Here is a 17829-nt window from a genome sequence, read left to right on the forward strand (position 1 = left end):
GAGATTCTGTACTTGTTGATTTTACAGTTGTAGTTGTTTCAACAGGGAGAATTATCATTTGATTATTGTTTACAGCTTCTCTTTGGAGGGTGAAGCCTGCATTAGTTATTGAAGCTTTCACCTGAACTTCCTGCCCAGTAGCAAGAGGAGTGCTGCTGCTACCCAGGAGACAACGTGGCCTACTGTTGAGAGTCGGCCACATAGTGTGGTTTGTTCAGATCAATTGAGACAACCATTTGTGTATCGGCGACTGGCAAGGGGTGGAAAAAGTATATCTCCAGTACTTTCAACAGCCAGAACAGGTACAGGCACTCTGTATGATAGCCCAAATTATTTTGTTCCACTAACTTTTATCTTACTAGGTCCCCAATCTTTGTGACCCAGGCTGGCCTTGCCGGAACTACCTTTACTTCTCCAGTGGTGGTGTCTTTTACTTGGACATTGCTTTGTAAGGCCCAGAATTCACAGAGTTCCTGTAAAACAGCCAAATGTTCATTGATGTCAAATGGTGTTTCAGCTGCCACTGTGCTGACCCGTTCGAGGTCTGGTACCAACCAACAGGAGTTCATAAGGTGTGAGACCCCCTAGAGATTTTCTTGGCATGTTGTTAAGTGCCCACTGGACCTGATATAGGTGATTGGCCCCACTGCCCCTTTAGCTGCTAAGGATTGCTGTAAATTGTGGTTCTTCCTCCTATTGATCGGATTTCCCTCAGGATGGTATAGGGAGGAAAACCACAAGGCTACACCTAAACTTTCCATGGCTTCTTTGTAAGCTCTTGAGCTAAACACCGGACCCTGGTTGGAATGTAGTGTGCCAATTGTGTATGTCCCGATGAAGACTTGCGAATCCTTTTTAAAGGTTTGAGCGTCAGCTAAGCACTGTGGCCTAACCCACAGGAATCTGGAGCAATTATTCACTGCCACCAAAATATACTTGTAATCCCCATCTGATTGTAAGGGGCAGCAGTGGTCCAAATCAACACAAGCCGAAGGATTGTCTTAGATCAATATAGATGTTTGGGCTGGACGTGCTATGGTGGAGCTGTTTACGTTTCACCAAAACAAGGGAACCCTTAAGGTATAGTATAGGGACCTTGGGCATTACATATTACAAAGAACAATTGTCCCTATATGAAAATGATATACAGAGAAAAGATGACCATATACTTGATAAGTAGTATGTCTTCCGTCCGTCTGGACAGGATTTATTTTTCAATAGGTGCAAAAATAAAGTGTTTCTTAGAGAGAATATCAAGCGGGCACAGCCGTGACCCTCAACATACAAGACATAACAACAAAGAAACAGTGTAAACAAGGCAAAGAAATTAGTCTGCGTACTTGTACCTCAGTAAAGCAGACATAAAATGTAGAAAAACCACTCCATTGCAATTTTAAGTTTTACTTAAATAATTCGCATCTGGGGTTTAAAAGTCGACGACGTTTCGATTCCTATAAAGATGAAGGCATCATCATCAGGACAAGGGTTGACATTATTGTTGTCTTGAACATGAGTAATATTTAAAGCCTTTTCATTACATTTACTTTACATACATATTTACATTGGGAAGAAAAGGGGGAAAGAAGAAACCAAAAAATAACATAAGTAACAGGCATGTATCAAAGATCCTTTTGTTGCGACTTGTGAAGTCCTTACCGGTGAAGCATTTGATCCGTGACACGTGAAGAAAAGTTTAAAAACATTTGTGAATAAAATTCTCGGCGCAGTGACTATGGAGAATTGGAAGAATCCATGCAACATTTTCTGCGGACTATAGGTGTGTAATATGGACGGCTGGCTTCAACCTATTCATGGTGTTCCTTAAGTACGGACAATTTCGACATCGTGATAGTGAGAAATGTGAAAACGGCTACATGCATGGCAGCATTCTACGGGAGTCGAGGAGGCAGAAGTGCACGGTTTTGGTGGATTGCGCACGGCGACAGTGAAAAGTGCATAATATCGCGCTTGCTGTAGTGATGACTATTTGGGAGAGTAAAAGGAGGGATGTGAGTTGCACATGCTTCGTAACATAATATGGCTATCCGTAGGAGGTTCCATTCGGAGACTGCTAAATCGGGTTATCTGTGAATATAAGTGGGACGTTAAAACCATAGCGATGCGAGTACTGTGCATCTGCTAAGTGAGGTGAGGTAGCTTTTTACCTGATCGGTCGGGTGGTTCCAGCGGTATATTAATTTACCGGGATCATGACTCGGATGCTACAATGGCGCAAGGAGCACAATGGCTACCTAAGAGGGGCAAAACGAAGGTTTTGTTACACGAAAGCATATCTTGGCATGACAGTGGCGATAGCGTGTAACAGGGGCGTACTTACTGCATAAGTGCGACAGCACAGCTGCGGGTATGGCGATCCGGTACTCAGTGATCCTGGTTTCCCGGGTTTTATCTGAAAGTGAGGTAAACAGCGTGGAGGGACTTTCTAGTATCGGTACAGTGAAAGGGAGTGTTTTCAGCGGCCATCCTAGAGTGCTGATTTATATTACAGTGAACGTGCAGATTTAAAAACCAAGGCAGGAAAACAGCATATTTAAGAAATACAAAAACATGAGAGAGAATTTACAACAAGGACGTCCAGTCCTCAATTTCGACGTCGTAATAGTGAAAAATGTGACCACGGCTACATGCATGGCAGCAGGGGTCTTTACTACCAATCCAAAATATTTAAAGGGGTTCAGTTACATCAGTACGACCTACTCACGGCATTGGATGGTGCTTGGAATCGAAATAGCGACAGAAGAGCTTCAAAAATTAAGTACTGAAATAGCAGATCTAGAAAAACAGATTAGAGACAGTAACACCAGCTCGGAAACATGTAAACTCTTAGAAAAAATAAACAAAACTATAGAAGAGTTTCATAAATTTGAACTGAATACCAAACAAACTAAGGTTAAAAAGGATATCAAAAACTATAACCAAGAAAGAACATATCCTTACCTGAAGGACTGGGCTTTTCTTAAGGCCCAGCGGTGCCAGGGGACAACACCTGAAACCTTCGTGGGTTACCTGTTCCGGCGTACAAATGACAGAGACACGGGACACTTTCTTCGGCGTCAAAGATCGAGGTTTATTTACTGCAGGGAACACAGAAGTCACAAGAAGTACAACATGTGTAGGTTCTTAGAGACTGCTTCAAATTGCAACAGTGGATCGCTCCTTTTATACATATTTCCGTCATAGCACAACATGGCGAACAAAAGGTTACAACTCAGTTCCCACAGTAAACCTTCAAAAGGGCTGCTTTCATGTATTCAGGATCCCGGAACATAATTACAGTAGCATCGCCGGTTCCCAACTGTAAAAGTACATTATCCCACCATTAAGTACATTCCATTCCGGCTGTAAACGAGTTTAAGGAAGAGTCAGAAACAGGTGCAAGGGAAGACAAAGATAGACAACAGATTGAAAAGAGTATAGGGGGGCGATATCGGAAACACGATTGCAGGATCAAAGGAGTCGTGCCTAATGAATGCACGGTTGAAACAATAGACCGGCACGGCAAGATGAGCCTCGAGCGGGGCCATCTGCCTTTGCAGTATCATCCCCCTCGTCATAAAGACACCCTCAAAGGAACACGTGTCTTCCGCAAGAGTTTGGGAATCCCAGGGTCACGAAGCGGACAGTGTCCGTTCGCTGGCTACTTGAGGGCAAGAGACAAAATGGATGCCGTATCTAAAATGGAACCCGTGGGTTCAGATGAAGAAACCCACAAATAAGACGAACGGTTCAGGCCAGCATAGCGAAAAACGCGTACACCCACTAAACTCGTCATTTGCGGTTCATAGATACCAAACTCATCCATATTCGAACGAGTCAAAACACCACTTATAATTGTCACAGAACCTCATACCTTAACAAAGACTATTATACCAATCACCCTTATAACGGTCCACAGCAACAGAGACCCTGAGGCAGATTTAATAGGAGACAACAATACGTAGGATTCACTGACAGTTCGGCCGACTCATCTGGCCACTCTGATCAGAGTGACAGTCTGGGACCCTCCAATAGGAATTTTTTAGAGGGGGGCCGGGGCCAACCAAGGGGCAGAGGAAAAACATGGTCCAAACCACCGAACCTTCCCGGAGAACGATTCACACGCCGCCAACACTACAGGTGGTAGATATACCAAACCAGACTGCCAACGATTCAACTACTAACATCTCAGAAACTGGTCTCCTGCCTATCTTTAACCTTACAGATCACATGCTATCTAGCAACGAAATATCACTCCTTAGTAGAGGTTTGTCTTTCGTGCCCCCAGTATGTCCCAACTTTCAGGAAGCCCAAACAGAACTGTTAAGATTCTTTAGAAACGTTCGTTTACAAAGTTTCTTCAGTCTCAACCCATCCATTCCCAAACACTCGAATACCCCATTTAGACCTCCCTCTAAATTCTCACCCGCAGCCGGTATGATCCCAGCCGAGATCCCGACATTCGAAAAATTGGTACTTAAGGACCTATCAGACCTTGAAAACAAAAGGTCCTTCATTCCATATAACATCACTCTTGATGAGAAAAATGCAATTTCATCCCTCAAAAATAACCAATCCTTGATAATAAAACCTGCAGACAAAGTGGGAGGGATAGTTATTCAGGACATTGAATCCTACAAAAATGAAGTGCTTCAGCAAATTAACAACACAGAGCACTATTGCAAACTCCCCAGAAACCCTACCAGTGAAATTCAAGACCTTATTATAACTGTCACCACTAGGGCACTTGATTCAGGATTCCTGTTCAAAAAAGAATATGACTTTCTTAATACCAAATCCCCACGGATTCCTGTGAGCTATTGCTTGACCAAGATTCACAAAAACCCTCAATCACCACCAGGCCGCCCGATACTTTTGGGCTGTGGTACGGTCCTCGAGCCTTACATTACATAGACTATTTTATCAAGCCATTCGTCCCTGAAACCATCTGTTACATCAGGGATAGCATGGCCATGATAAACTTCATTGAGGATTACCTCTTTGACCCCACATCCAGCACTATGTGCACGCTGGATGTGGAATCATTGTACACCAATATCCCACAATTTGAATCCCTCCGGGTGATTGAGAAGGTTCTCGAATCAAGAGCACGCCCACACAATGTACCCTCGCTATTCATCCTTGAGTTACTCGAAATCTGTCTCACCAGAAACTTTTTCCTGTTTGAGGGACAATTCTACGGCCAAGTCAAAGGAACCTCCATGAGAGTAATTTTTGCTCCCAACCTGGCAATTCTTTACATGGACCATCTGGAGACTAGTACCATCCTTCACACGTCTAATCCTTTCCACGATGGAATCTCCTTGTGGAAAAGATATATTGACGATATCTTTTTATTATGGAATGAGTCCCCCGAAAACCTTTTAGCATTCCAACATTGACTTAACAATAACAGTGGAGGTCTCCGCTACACCATATCCACCAGTAAAGATTCAATCCCCTTCCTTGACTTACAAATAAAACATACTGAAGGCCGCTTAACTACCACATTACATCGCAAGCCCACAGAGCGGAACACCTTGCTCGAATATACCAGCCATCACCCCCGGGCACTACGCGATTCTTTACCCTTCTCCCAGTTCCTCCGCATTAGGCATAACTGTTATTTTAAGGATGACTATTTCTCTGAGGCAAAGACCCTTAGCAAAAAGCTTAGAAGCAGAGGTTACCCACGCAAACTGGTGTGCAAATCTCTCAAAAGGGCTTGGTACTGTCCAAGAGAAACCCTTCTAGAGCCCAAGCAAAAGAGTGAACAGGAAAGACTCATCTGTGTCACAACATTCTCACCAGTCTCCAATGCTATAAGGAAAAGTGTTTTGAAGCATTGGCCAGTACTCAATGCGGGGCAATTAACTGTAGACAAGCCTATGTTTGCCTTTAAGTGTGCGAAAAATATCAAAGATCACCTAGTGAGGGCAGCACTCCCACCACCAACACTGAAAACTACCATAAATGATGCTTGGGTGCTCCCACCACTTACAGGTCACAATAAATGTGGAGGTTGTATTTGCTGTGATACTACAATTGAAGGAAAAACGTTTACACATGGTAACATCAAATTTGAGCGGAAGTCTTTCTCTAATTGTAACTCTACAAATCTAGTGTATGCCATTTTTTGTCCATGTAGGCTTATTTACATAGGACAAACCAGCCAAAAAATCAAACTCCGAATTGGCCAACACCGGAGCAGGATCAAATGCAAAACAGCAAATGCGCCCCTTGTGGAACACTTTTCTGCCAATGGACAAAGCGAAAAAGATATTCAATGGACAGTGATTACAATTATCAAACCGCCCCCCAGGGGAGCAGACATGGCCCAGCTACTAAACAAAGAAGAACTACACTGGATTCTGCGCACCAACAGCATTCGGAATGGGTTAAATCGGCTTGAGGACTGGACGTCCTTGTTGTAAATTCTCGCTCATGTTTTTGTATTTCTGAAATATGCTGTTTTCCTGCCTTGGTTTTTAAATCTGCATGTTCACTGTAATATAAATCAGCACTCTAAGATGGCCGCCGAAAACACTCCCTTTCACTGTACCGATACTAGAAAGTCCCTCCACGCTGTTTACCTCACTTTCAGATAAAACCCGGGAAACCAGGATCACTGAGTACCGGATCGCCATACCCGCAGCTGTGCTGTCGCACTTATGCAGTAAGTACTCCCCTGTTACACGCTATCGCCACTGTCATGCCAAGATATGCTTTCGTGTAACAAAACCTTTGTTTTGCCCCTCTTAGGTAGCCATTGTGCTCCATGCGCCATTGTAGCATCCGAGTCATGATCCCGGTAAATTAATATACCGCTGGAACCACCCGACCGAAAAGCTACCTCACCTCACTTAGCAGATGCACAGTACTCGCATCGCTATGGTTTTAACGTCCCACTTATATTCACAGATAACCCGATTTAGCAGTCTCCGAATGGAACCTCCTACGGATAGCCATATTATGTTACGAAGTATGTGCAACTCACATCCCTCCTTTTACTCTCCCAAATAGTCATCACTACAGCAAGCGCGATATTATGCACTTTTCACTATCGCCGTGCGCAATCCACCAAAACCGTGCACTTCTGCCTCCTCGACTCCAGTAGAGTGCTGCCATGCATGTAGCCGTGGTCACATTTTTTACTATCACGACGTCGAAATTGTCTGTACTTAAGGAACACCATTCATTGGTTGAAGCCAGCCGTCCATATTACACACCTATAGTCCGCAGAGAATGTTGCATGGATTCTTTCAATTCTCCATAGTCACTGCGCCGAGAATTTTATTCACAAATGTTTTTAAACTTTTCTTCACGTGTCACGGATCAAATGCTTCACCGGTAAGCACTTCACAAGTCGCAACAAAAGGATCTTTGATACATGCCTGTTACTTATGTTATTTTTTGGTTTCTTTTTTCCGCCTTTTCTTCCCAATCTAAATATGTATGTAAAGTAAATGTAATGAAAAGGCTTTAAATATTACTCATGTTCAAGACAACAATAATGTCAACCCTTGTCCTGATGATGATGCCTTCATCTTTATAGGAATCGAAATGTCGTCGACTTTTAAACCCCAGATGCGAATTATTTATGTAAAACTTAAAATTGCAAAGGAGTGGTTTTTCTACATTTTATGTCTGCTTTACTGAGGTACAAGTACGCAGACTAATTTCTTTGCTTTGTTTACACTGTTTCTTTGTTGTTATGTCTTGTATGTTGAGGGTCACGGCTGTGCCCGCTTGACATTCTCTCTAAGAAACACTTTATTTTTGCACCTATTGAAAAATAAATCCTGTCCGGACGGACGGAAGACATACTACTTATCAAGTATATGGTCATCTTTTCTCTGTATATCATTTTCATATAGGGACCATTGTTCTTTGTAATATGGTGGAGCTGTTAACCTGCTGGCAGATGTTGCATTTAAGGACAAAGTCCTTGGTGTGTTTTGATAGACCTAGCCACCAATAGTGGAGCTTCAGTAATGAAACTGTAGCAGTAATCCCTGCATTAGCAGAACCCAGTCCCTATTTTGCAGCTAGTATCAGTCCAAATCTGCGATCAGTGTTTGGTATTACTCTATCCCCATTCCTTGAATCTGAGCATATAGCATTGTAGTGTGGGTCTAACTCGTAGAAGTACTCGAGTGGAAAGCCTTTTGGCAGGGCTGTTCCATTGCACTTGGCTTAAACTGTCACCATAGTTATTCCATCTATCCTCGTACTTGAGCAAGTTATTGCAGCATGAGCTGTGGCCTTGGTGGCTTCATCCGCCATGGAATTCCATTCAACGTGAACACCATCACATTGGTGACTCAATGTATGAATGATACGAGCCTGTGGCAGCCCTTCTTTCAGCGTTGCCACTTGTTCCTAAAACATCTTGTGCTTTACTGTGCAACCTTTGGAATCCCTAAATCCATTCAGGCCCGATTAATGTAAATATTCGATATATGACTGGACACAGTAAAATGAATCACACATAATTAGTGTGGAGAATCCACAATCCATATTTTGTAGTGCCAGTATCAGAGCTTTTAGCTCTGCCAGCTGTACAGTTGCCGGGAGACTGAGTGTGTGTTTCTTCAGGACGGAACTTTCCATCATGCATGCACCCTTTTACAATGTTGCATGCCATAGAATATTGCTGTTTAATTTCTACAGCCGGCCTGCCAGAACCATCAGTATAAATGATACAGTCCAAAAAGGTAGAGGATATTCTTGTTTATACTGCAAGAATGCTTGTGTTCGTAATGGAGAGTCACATCTGTAAATTACACCTGTTTCAGTGAAATAGTTAGCTCATTGAATCCATTGTGGATGTAATGCTTTAGCATTTGGGATACTTGTTTTTGTAACAGTCTCTAGGGTTGGTAATGGGGTCACGACAATTATGCATAGGCTTTCCTGTTTTCAGTTTCTATTTTTAGTAAATTCTGGTGGGGTTTTTTCAGTGTTTTCAATATCTTAAAAAACAGTTGTTATCAGTGGTTACACATTTTCGTGCCACTAAAAACAACAGAAAAAGTGTTTTTCTGGTGTTTATGGAACGTTTTGCTTTTATTATTACTTGCTTTTGGCACTGAAAGAACATGGTATATAGACAGTGTACTTATAGTGCATATGAGGTCCAAATAGATTTTTGCAAATTAATCTTATTGTAGTACACCATACAATACTTCTTCAGTGAGTCTTTGGGCCATGTGCGCTCGCTCTTTCCTTCTCATTTAAACTTCTGTGAAAAGGCCCTTTCAGCATTCATAGCCCCTTGGGCTGAGAACCATCAGCTAAGGGACACAGTTGGGATGACTCTTTCTCTGATGCCACATAAAGCACAAAATTATAAATATTTGCATTTTAGTTCCTGTGCATAAGAAAACAGTGCACCAGAATGGACTAAAAAGTCAAAAGTATCCCTCATTAACTCTGAAGATTCTAAAGATGCTTTCATCATACCATCTAACAAGTGACAAGGATATCCTACAGGGAATCACTTCAGCTCGGGTATCAATTTTGACAGGTAATCACACAACTTTTTTATATACGTAGCCGAATCACTGCAAATTCAAACAATATCACTCCAATCTTTGTTGAATTTGGAAAGAACCTTTTTGCGGAGCATTACAAGTGAGACTGTGTTCCATGTTTTCCAAAAGCCTGGTGTCATGTTTTCACCACTATCCCAGATGCTTGGTGATATATATACTTGTCACTATACCTTGCAATGAATTTTTAAAGCCTGAGGTGTTGGCAATTCACCTACTATCAATACTGACCTACAAGAAACTATGGCCTGATGTATTAAGGGTTTTTACCCATTCTCTGTAGGTAAATGTGATGACAAATATTAGGAAAGTTTTTTATGAAACCAGCCATTTTACCTATCAGTGAAAGAATCAAATGCAGCCAAAATATCAAATATGAGTTTGATATTTCCTGATTCTCTATAGTTTATAAAATAATTAAACTAGACCTAAACATGAAATGAAATCCTGCATCTTTAGACCAAATGCCTCAAAACTGAAAAAGTAAAAGGAAGAAGAAACAATATTTTAGTGGCATCCCTAAAGAACAAAACTCAAGCAGAATAATGTTACTGCTAGCTTACATAACAAAGTTACATTGTATTGACCTCTTCAGGAAGGAAAAAATTACTCTTTCACTCTCTTTTTTCTTTCTTTGAATGGCATTTAGTTTGTGGTTGTCCAGGTTTTTTTAAAGTGTTTATATGTTTTCACCGGTGAGGGCTATTTTTCTTTCAGTGGGGTTTTATCAGTTATTATAGGTTTAAACCTAAAACCCCACTGCCTAATTTATGCGTGTCTCCTAAAATAGTGCTCTCTCCTTCACTACAGCAGTCTTTACTGCTGTGAGTATCTTCCCAGTAGGTACAAAACGCATTTCAGCGATCATGTACAAATGTGATTTGTATGCAATAGGGACTGTATCACCTTCATTGAAAGTGATATGTGTGTGCCCAGTTGGTCCAGCGGCTACGCAGATCACCCAGTTAGTTGTGTGAACACGTGTATGTAAATGTTTAGTAGCTATGATCAGCTTGTATGGAACGCAGAATATCTGTATGTTACTTTGTCCAATGATGCGCTGAAAAATCAGGTCTAATTAAGTCGTAGAAAGGTGTCGCCCTTTCTGAGTAATCCAAAATGTATGTCCTGCCAAAATTCAAAAATCCTAAAATGGATTGTAGTCTTTTCAGAGTTGTTGGAATTTGGAGAAGTGCACATTTTTCTGAAAACTGCGCTGCCAGGCTTTTCCCTTTACTTGACAACTAGTACACTAGAAATAGGACACTGAGGTGGGCAATTTTACATTTTCTTTATTGAATTTGTAACCCAGGTGAGTAAACCCAAGAATTATGCGGTTCACTCTAGCCAAGTGTTCCATTAATTCATCATCCATCAGATGGATGTCATCTATGTAAGAGAATGCCTTCTCATCAAAATTTTGAGGTAACTATGTTAATCTGGATGAAAGCAGCCCTGACCATTCTTATACCCCTGAGGTAATCAAAATATTGGTGTTGTGTAGCTAGTGGCCATTCTTATACCCCTGAGGTAATCAAAATATTGGTGTTGTGTAGCTAGTGCTGAGAATTCTGTCAAATGTCTGCTCCCAGGCTCGATATTATGGCAGAAAAATAAATGTTTTGTATTTTTTCCACGCTCAGTTATTCATCAGTGTGGCACTAAGTGCATTTTGTACTGCAAATGTACATGTGAATACATTTAAATGTCTATAATCTAAGACTAGACAATATACATTTTCTGGTTTAATTATGGGAAACAAGGGACTATTCATAGGTGAGGTGCAATTCTCTATCACACTTTAGTACTCGAGTTGATCTAGGATCTACCTGACTTGTTTCTTTGCTTCATGCTTTATTGTGTATTGTTTATGTGGCTGAGGAATCGATTTTAATGGGATTTTGTGATAAGGTGACGCATCATCTTACACAACATGATTGAAGTAAAGTGCAGGAGCTATTGCTAATGCCCACTCCTGCTTATATGAATGTTTAACTGATTCTGGTATGGGGTCGGAGAAAGCAGGTAAAATAACTTCTCCCTCATTGGGAATTCCACTACGAAATCAGATGGCAAATCCTTTTGGGTAAAAAGAATGTCATACCCATATGTCAGGTTATGCAAAAAGAGATCCTCTACTTGCTTAGGTATGTCCCACCTCCATTTGGAGCATTATTCCATATAAACAATGTGGGACACTGACTCTTGTATCAGGCGTTTCCAACATGATATGCTTATTCAGAGCTACTGCCTCCAGATAATCCATCAGGCCACAGCAAGCTATTGTGACTTCTTCTGTGCTGTCTAGAATCATCAGTGCCCATTTCCCGTTCGGAAGAAGAGTCCTCAGTAGTATTTCTAATTTTAATCCTGGCTTCCTTCTTTTCAAATTGAGGATTAGAAGTCTTTTGTTTGTCTTCCTATTTAATGATGTAGTCCAAAGTGCAATGTATCTCCCTTTTCGGCTTGATATGCTCTTCTGATCTGTGCTGGGACTGTACGTCTCTCTCTGAACATTTTTCAGATTATTCCTGAAAGGAATGAGAGGACTGTGTATTAGTGTCCTGATACCTGTCAGCCTTTCTAGTATTGACACAGTTTCTCAAATTGTATTTTCTCTGTGTGTGTTCCTGTCGAGGCGACCCACCCTGTGACTGTGTTTTGTTTTGTTTATTATCCCATTTATTTTTTGAAGAATCAGGTGCTTGTTTTATTCTTTTCGGAATTGCTCTTAGCTATTGGTTTCCCAGGTCTGGCTCGCAGATTTTCTATACTGAGTGAAGCATGTGTTTCTTCGATAATCTTAGGCAATTCACGCTCCTGCTGATCAGGAGTGAATTCCCTTAGGTGTTGCTATATAGCTACTGCTGTTATCTCCCCTTTTATGTTACTTAACACAATGGCAGATACCTGGGCAAAATTGCCAATCAATTTCATCCCCTGTTAGGCGTGCAACCACAAGGCTCCAGGTATTTCCGTCTTGACGATGACTAGTCCCAATTCCTTCTAGAACTAACCAACGTGACAAGGAATAGTACTCTTGACGCAACCAGTTAGCCCCTAAAGGGAAGGGGAAGTGGAGCGAGGAACAAACAAACAAACCAACACAGGATCTCTTCTTGAGATGACTGTCATTGTTTCTCGTGAAGTATTCTGGGTTTTCCCTCAATGCTGTTGTATTTCTTGAATGCTGTAGATATTTACAATAATCAAAGCAGATTTGAAAATAATTAGGAACAGTCCCACCATTCACCTCTAAACCATATACTCTTGATTAATCTGAATACATACCAAAGTTAAGAAAAACCCATTCCTATACTTCGTTGTTGCAAGGATGTTTGAATTCTCAGTACAAAAATAATTCACCTTAAAACATAAATAGAAGAATCATGAGTTTAAAGACACATGGAAGCTTTGCACAGAACCTTTCAACTTGTTAGTAGAACTTGGTTCAAACAATCATGCAGAGAACTATATCTTCCTACCTTGCATACATATATTCTTGCCTTGAACTGGGATTCTGTGATTAAAAGGAAACAAAAATGCAAGAAAAGACAGCTCCCAAAAACCTAATGCGTCCAGACTTTTCTAGAATGTCTTTAAACAAAAGCGATATTCAGTTTTACAGTTAAATTTCACTGCTACTTATTATTCCAGAAGTATGCCTTTCAGCAATAAGAATTGTTCAGAAAATATTGTTCTTTCTATTCTGTAAATAACCTCTTTAAATGTGCTTTCTTTCAATCCTGCACAACATGGTCCGATAATTGTTTTTGCCAAGGATTGTTATTTTGGTATCGTTAAAGTCTTACTGTACTTTTTGCAGTTAACAGGAAACCGGAAAAGCTGAGCCTTCTTGGTGAGTCCGATCTGCAAAACGCTCCGATGAGAAAACCGGAAGTCAGGCTTCTGCGAAGGACGAAGAGCGGAGGGCTCGCCGGACCGGACCGCTAAGCAAAGACAAACTCTCTCTGCAGCTTAAGCTTCGTGAGGGCAAGGGAACAGGTAAGCGGAGCGGGAGTGGGAACAGGGACGGGAAGGTTCAGAAGAGTTAAAGGGAAGCCGGGAGCCAAGTCCTGGAACACTTGAAGAGACGCCGCAACTCTGAAGCGAAGCGTCTTTCTGTTTACCGATGAGCCTTTTATAGGCTCTCACTTCCACGTGCTGCCTTGCTTCAGTTAGCGTACCTGATACATGTGCTAACTTCATGAATATTCATAAATTAACAACCACGAACCACCATGAACAGCAAGCATTGGTACATGCAAACTACCAGAATTACTTGGAAGTTAACAAGCATTGCTATTTACCAATCATGCAAACTTTTTATGCATGTCGTAAAATACCTCAAGGACTTTAGAAACAATGCAAATGTGTTAATTATGGGGAAGAACTAAGTACTTATGACATCCGCAGACATACGACAAACTCTACCTGGTACTCATTCTGTTTTTTGTTTTAGTACATCAGGTATAACTGCTATTGAATGGGTACTACGAGTTCTGGTGTAAACGGCAGCAAAGATTGTACCCCAAGTGACACAAATGTATATTGGCGTAGCCATCCCCATTGGCAAGCAAATTGTTAGTATTTTGTGTTTTTCCTGCCGGCCTGTTTGGGGAAAAACTGCTTCCAGTTGTGCTGGTTTTTTTTCTATCCAGAACAGGATTTGCTCCTGGATGTTGGGAATCATTCATATAATGGCATTCAGCATTTGTGGGCTAATACCTGTAGTAGCCAATTGAGGTTGTGCAGCCTGAGCAGGTTGGTCTTCCAATGTTCCTACTATGTATTGTGTAATATTTCTGTAAATTTTTCCTAAATCTCTATAAGCTGTACGAAATCCTGCTGCTTTTAAAGTAGCAAAGTCTGGATGTGGTTGTGTGAAGCTAAGACCGGCTAGGTTGCTACTTCTTTGCTGGGAGGCCAGAGACTCATGCTTTCAGTGGTATGTGGTAGGGCGCCATTAAACCAATAAATATGCTCTTGGTAAGTTAACAGGACTTATATGTCCACATATGGGAAATGATCCACAGGTGGTTCTTCTTCAATCTAAGTATAAAACAACAGTGTACATGCATCTGCAGGCAGGAATTTAGTCCATGAGGCGAATACCTCTGTTCTGAATGCTTCATGTGCCTCAACCTCGAAGGTAACATCTCCATCTGTTGCCAGGAGGCCATGTTGTAATAGTTTCATATTAACTGCCTGATTGCAATGTTCTGTAATATGTAAAGCCTTTTCCTAATCTTCAATGTCCTCAGCTTGTTCGGTCATTATCAGAGAAGCAGTTAGTTAAAATATTTATAGAGATGTGGTATGCACAATGGGGGAACTAATCCTCCAAACTTGAATAAACTGCAGCCAGTACATAGGATATACCTACTCAGTTGAGGCAGATTTATTTCCCTTCCCACTGCGATTTCTCTGGTTTAAATGTGAGTAGGAGTCTCTGAGAAAGCATGACTGAACTACTCAGATTGACTGTTAAAATAAGAGCCCAACCAATGTTGGTGGTGCCATGTTGTGTAGTTCCTACTAATCCGTAGGATATGCCTATTTTTTGGACAACATGAACAAAGGGCATGGTGCCAAGACTGATTCTTGACACCCCTGCAGGATATGTTGGCCTATAGACCAGCTAGCTCAAAATGTCACTTGAAGCTCCCCTAATCTACCAGGGATTGAATGGTTTCTGGCAAATACTGAACATGTCAACCCTGACCCCTCAGGGATCCTGGAAACATTACAGAACCTTTTGCTCAGTCACTCGTGCTCCCTTATTCTCAGAGAAGTATACAGAGAATACACAGTGGGACATTTTCAATATATTTATTGAACACATGTTATTCTTGTCTAGAATAAATGTGCTGTAATGATTAATAAACAGAAGCAGATAAAGGTGATTACTAGCTCCAAAAGTGTGAATAGTAGTCATAGTTCTACCATGGTGCTAAAATAATGTATATATGCAGGCATATAAAACAAGGCAGCAATCGAACGTACTCCTACTTTGCAAACCCTACTCTAAGTCTACCTAGAGTGTGTGAATGTGTAGAAACAAGCCTCTCTAATCCTCCAGGGAGCAAATTGTTTCTGTCAACCACTGAACATGATATCCCTGACCTCTCAAGTATCCTGGAAACAGTGCAGAACCTTTTGCTCAGTTACTTTTGCTCACTTATTCTCAGAGAAGTATACAGAGAATACACAGTGAGACGTTTTCAATATATGTACAGAACCAAAGTTATTCTTGTATAGAACACATGTGTTGTGATAATTAATGAACAAAAGCAGATAAAAGTGACTACAAGCACCAAAAGTGTGAATAGTAGACATAGCTCTACCATGGTGCTAAAACAATGAATATATGCAGGCATATAAAACAAGGCAGTAATCGAATATACTCCTACTATACAAGCTCTACCCTAAGTGCACCTAGAGTGTGTGTAGGTGCAGAGCCAAGAATCCCCCATGGGACGATCCAACCTCATTACCTAGTGGGAGAGAATAAAGGACCCCGTCTTGGTCACAAACTGGACACCTCTAACGAGATTTCAGACCGCTGCATGGTGAATTCTCGGCATGAAACGACCTCTGGTATCAGCTGAAGTGCTTCCTCTGCTAATCTATCAGAATGCTCAACTTTTATGACAGAAATCATCCTTGTGATGTGCGTATAGATTAGTGATATTATGGATGTGTACAGAGCCCTGTCTCCCTGTGGATGAAGATAGAGATGACATTTGTACACAGTGCGTAAAGAGACCTTGTACGTGATGTTCGGAGCCTTGTGATAATGTTGTGCGAAGCTAGATGTGTAAACAAGTTTAGTTTCAGGGAAACTAATCCAACATTGTTGTGCATGCATATATGTAGGGGAGAGGATGTAGCCTTATGGCTAGAGTGGTCGACTTCAAAGCTAGGGTACCTGGTTCGTTTCTCAACAACGACGCCCAACATCCTGTGATTCTGGGAAAATCACTTAATTTCCCTGTGCATAACAAAAATGTGTCCTTCTGTAACGAAACTGGTGCTATATAAAGTGCTCTGATTCCAGATGTCTCAGGTCTAGTTTTGTCAAGCGTAGTCTTCCTCATGGTCTGACGCGATGTAATAAGGGTCCACCTCTTGATACCTCCAATTCTGATTGTAGTAAATACACAGAATATTGGAGTGATCAAGCGAGGGGAAAAGGGAATTAGGGAGGGAACAGCGGGGAAGGAGATCTGAAAAGGAAACGTTATTTGCAAAAACTACTATGGCTTTACTTTTCTTAAAACTGTTATTACCATAATTTAAATACAATTCTAAACAGACTGGATTTTGTTTGTCAATCAATAAATGAGATAGATTCTCTCACAAATATGCATGTAACTTATACTGAAACTGTTCAATACCTTGACTCCAGCTTTAACAGATCTTTAAACTCTAAATGACTGACTTTCATATGAGCGTTTTTAGAATATCACCCTTCTTCTATACAGTTTAAATCACTGTATATGTACATGTGTTGCAATCAACCTTAGGACATGCACTTCAATACTCTTCAAAGATAGGTTTCATAAGTGATAGAGAACTTCACATTTAGATACATACAGATCAAAGTCACTCGAGAATAATGCTAATTATCATTCAGGGCAAAAAGTTATTCATAAGGAAGTAATTGTCAACCTTTATATTTATATTCACTCCTACCTGTAGAGTACGACCTACTCTACTACTTGAGAATGACTGAAATCCAAAGTCTCTCAAAAATGCGCCCAGCAGGAAGCTCTCTGACAGCTGCAGCGTCTTTGAATCCAAGTCTCTCAAAATGCACCCAGCAGGAAGCTCTCCAATAGCTGCAACGCCGATGTTTCCAAGAAACTGCTCCAAAAGGGAAAGCTCACAACTGCTGCACCGCAACTACTGGAAGCTGCTAAATCCAGATATTCGGAGCTCCAAGGACTGCTTCTCTCCTCTGAAAAAGACGCCGAATAGTGAGCACCGAATGCTGGGCGCGGTCGCGTAAATCAACGTGGCAAAGCCCAAGCCAAATCTCACGCATGCGGGGAAGATGCCATATCTCACGCATGTGGCGGAAATTACCGAATCGTCTTTGTTTCCACAGCGTATTAAACCACATGACATCACATGACAAACTGGGTTACAAATATCACAAAAGTGGCAGAGGACAAAGGCTTGCTTCAGTACTTTCGTCCCTTTGTACATCTCAACCACCAACGCCCCACCAAAGTTGCTCTATGCACTTTACCACATAGAGCAGCATGACAGG

General features: G+C 41.3%; 1 long non-coding RNA gene across 2 annotated transcripts in view; it reads left to right on the forward strand.

Annotated features, from left to right (window-relative positions):
- The window catches only part of LOC147750782 (uncharacterized), a 248054-nt gene that overhangs the window by 29988 nt on the left and 200237 nt on the right, over positions 1-17829 (forward strand). For both annotated transcript variants that reach the window (XR_015299859.1, XR_015299861.1), the window contains exon 2: positions 13378-13556. This is a non-coding gene — a long non-coding RNA (uncharacterized LOC147750782). The remainder of the gene's footprint in view (positions 1-13377; positions 13557-17829) is intronic.

The sequence above is a fragment of the Lissotriton vulgaris genome, chromosome 1_1 (genome assembly GCF_964263255.1).
Source record: "Lissotriton vulgaris chromosome 1_1, aLisVul1.2, whole genome shotgun sequence".
Taxonomy (NCBI): Eukaryota; Metazoa; Chordata; class Amphibia; order Caudata; family Salamandridae; genus Lissotriton; species Lissotriton vulgaris.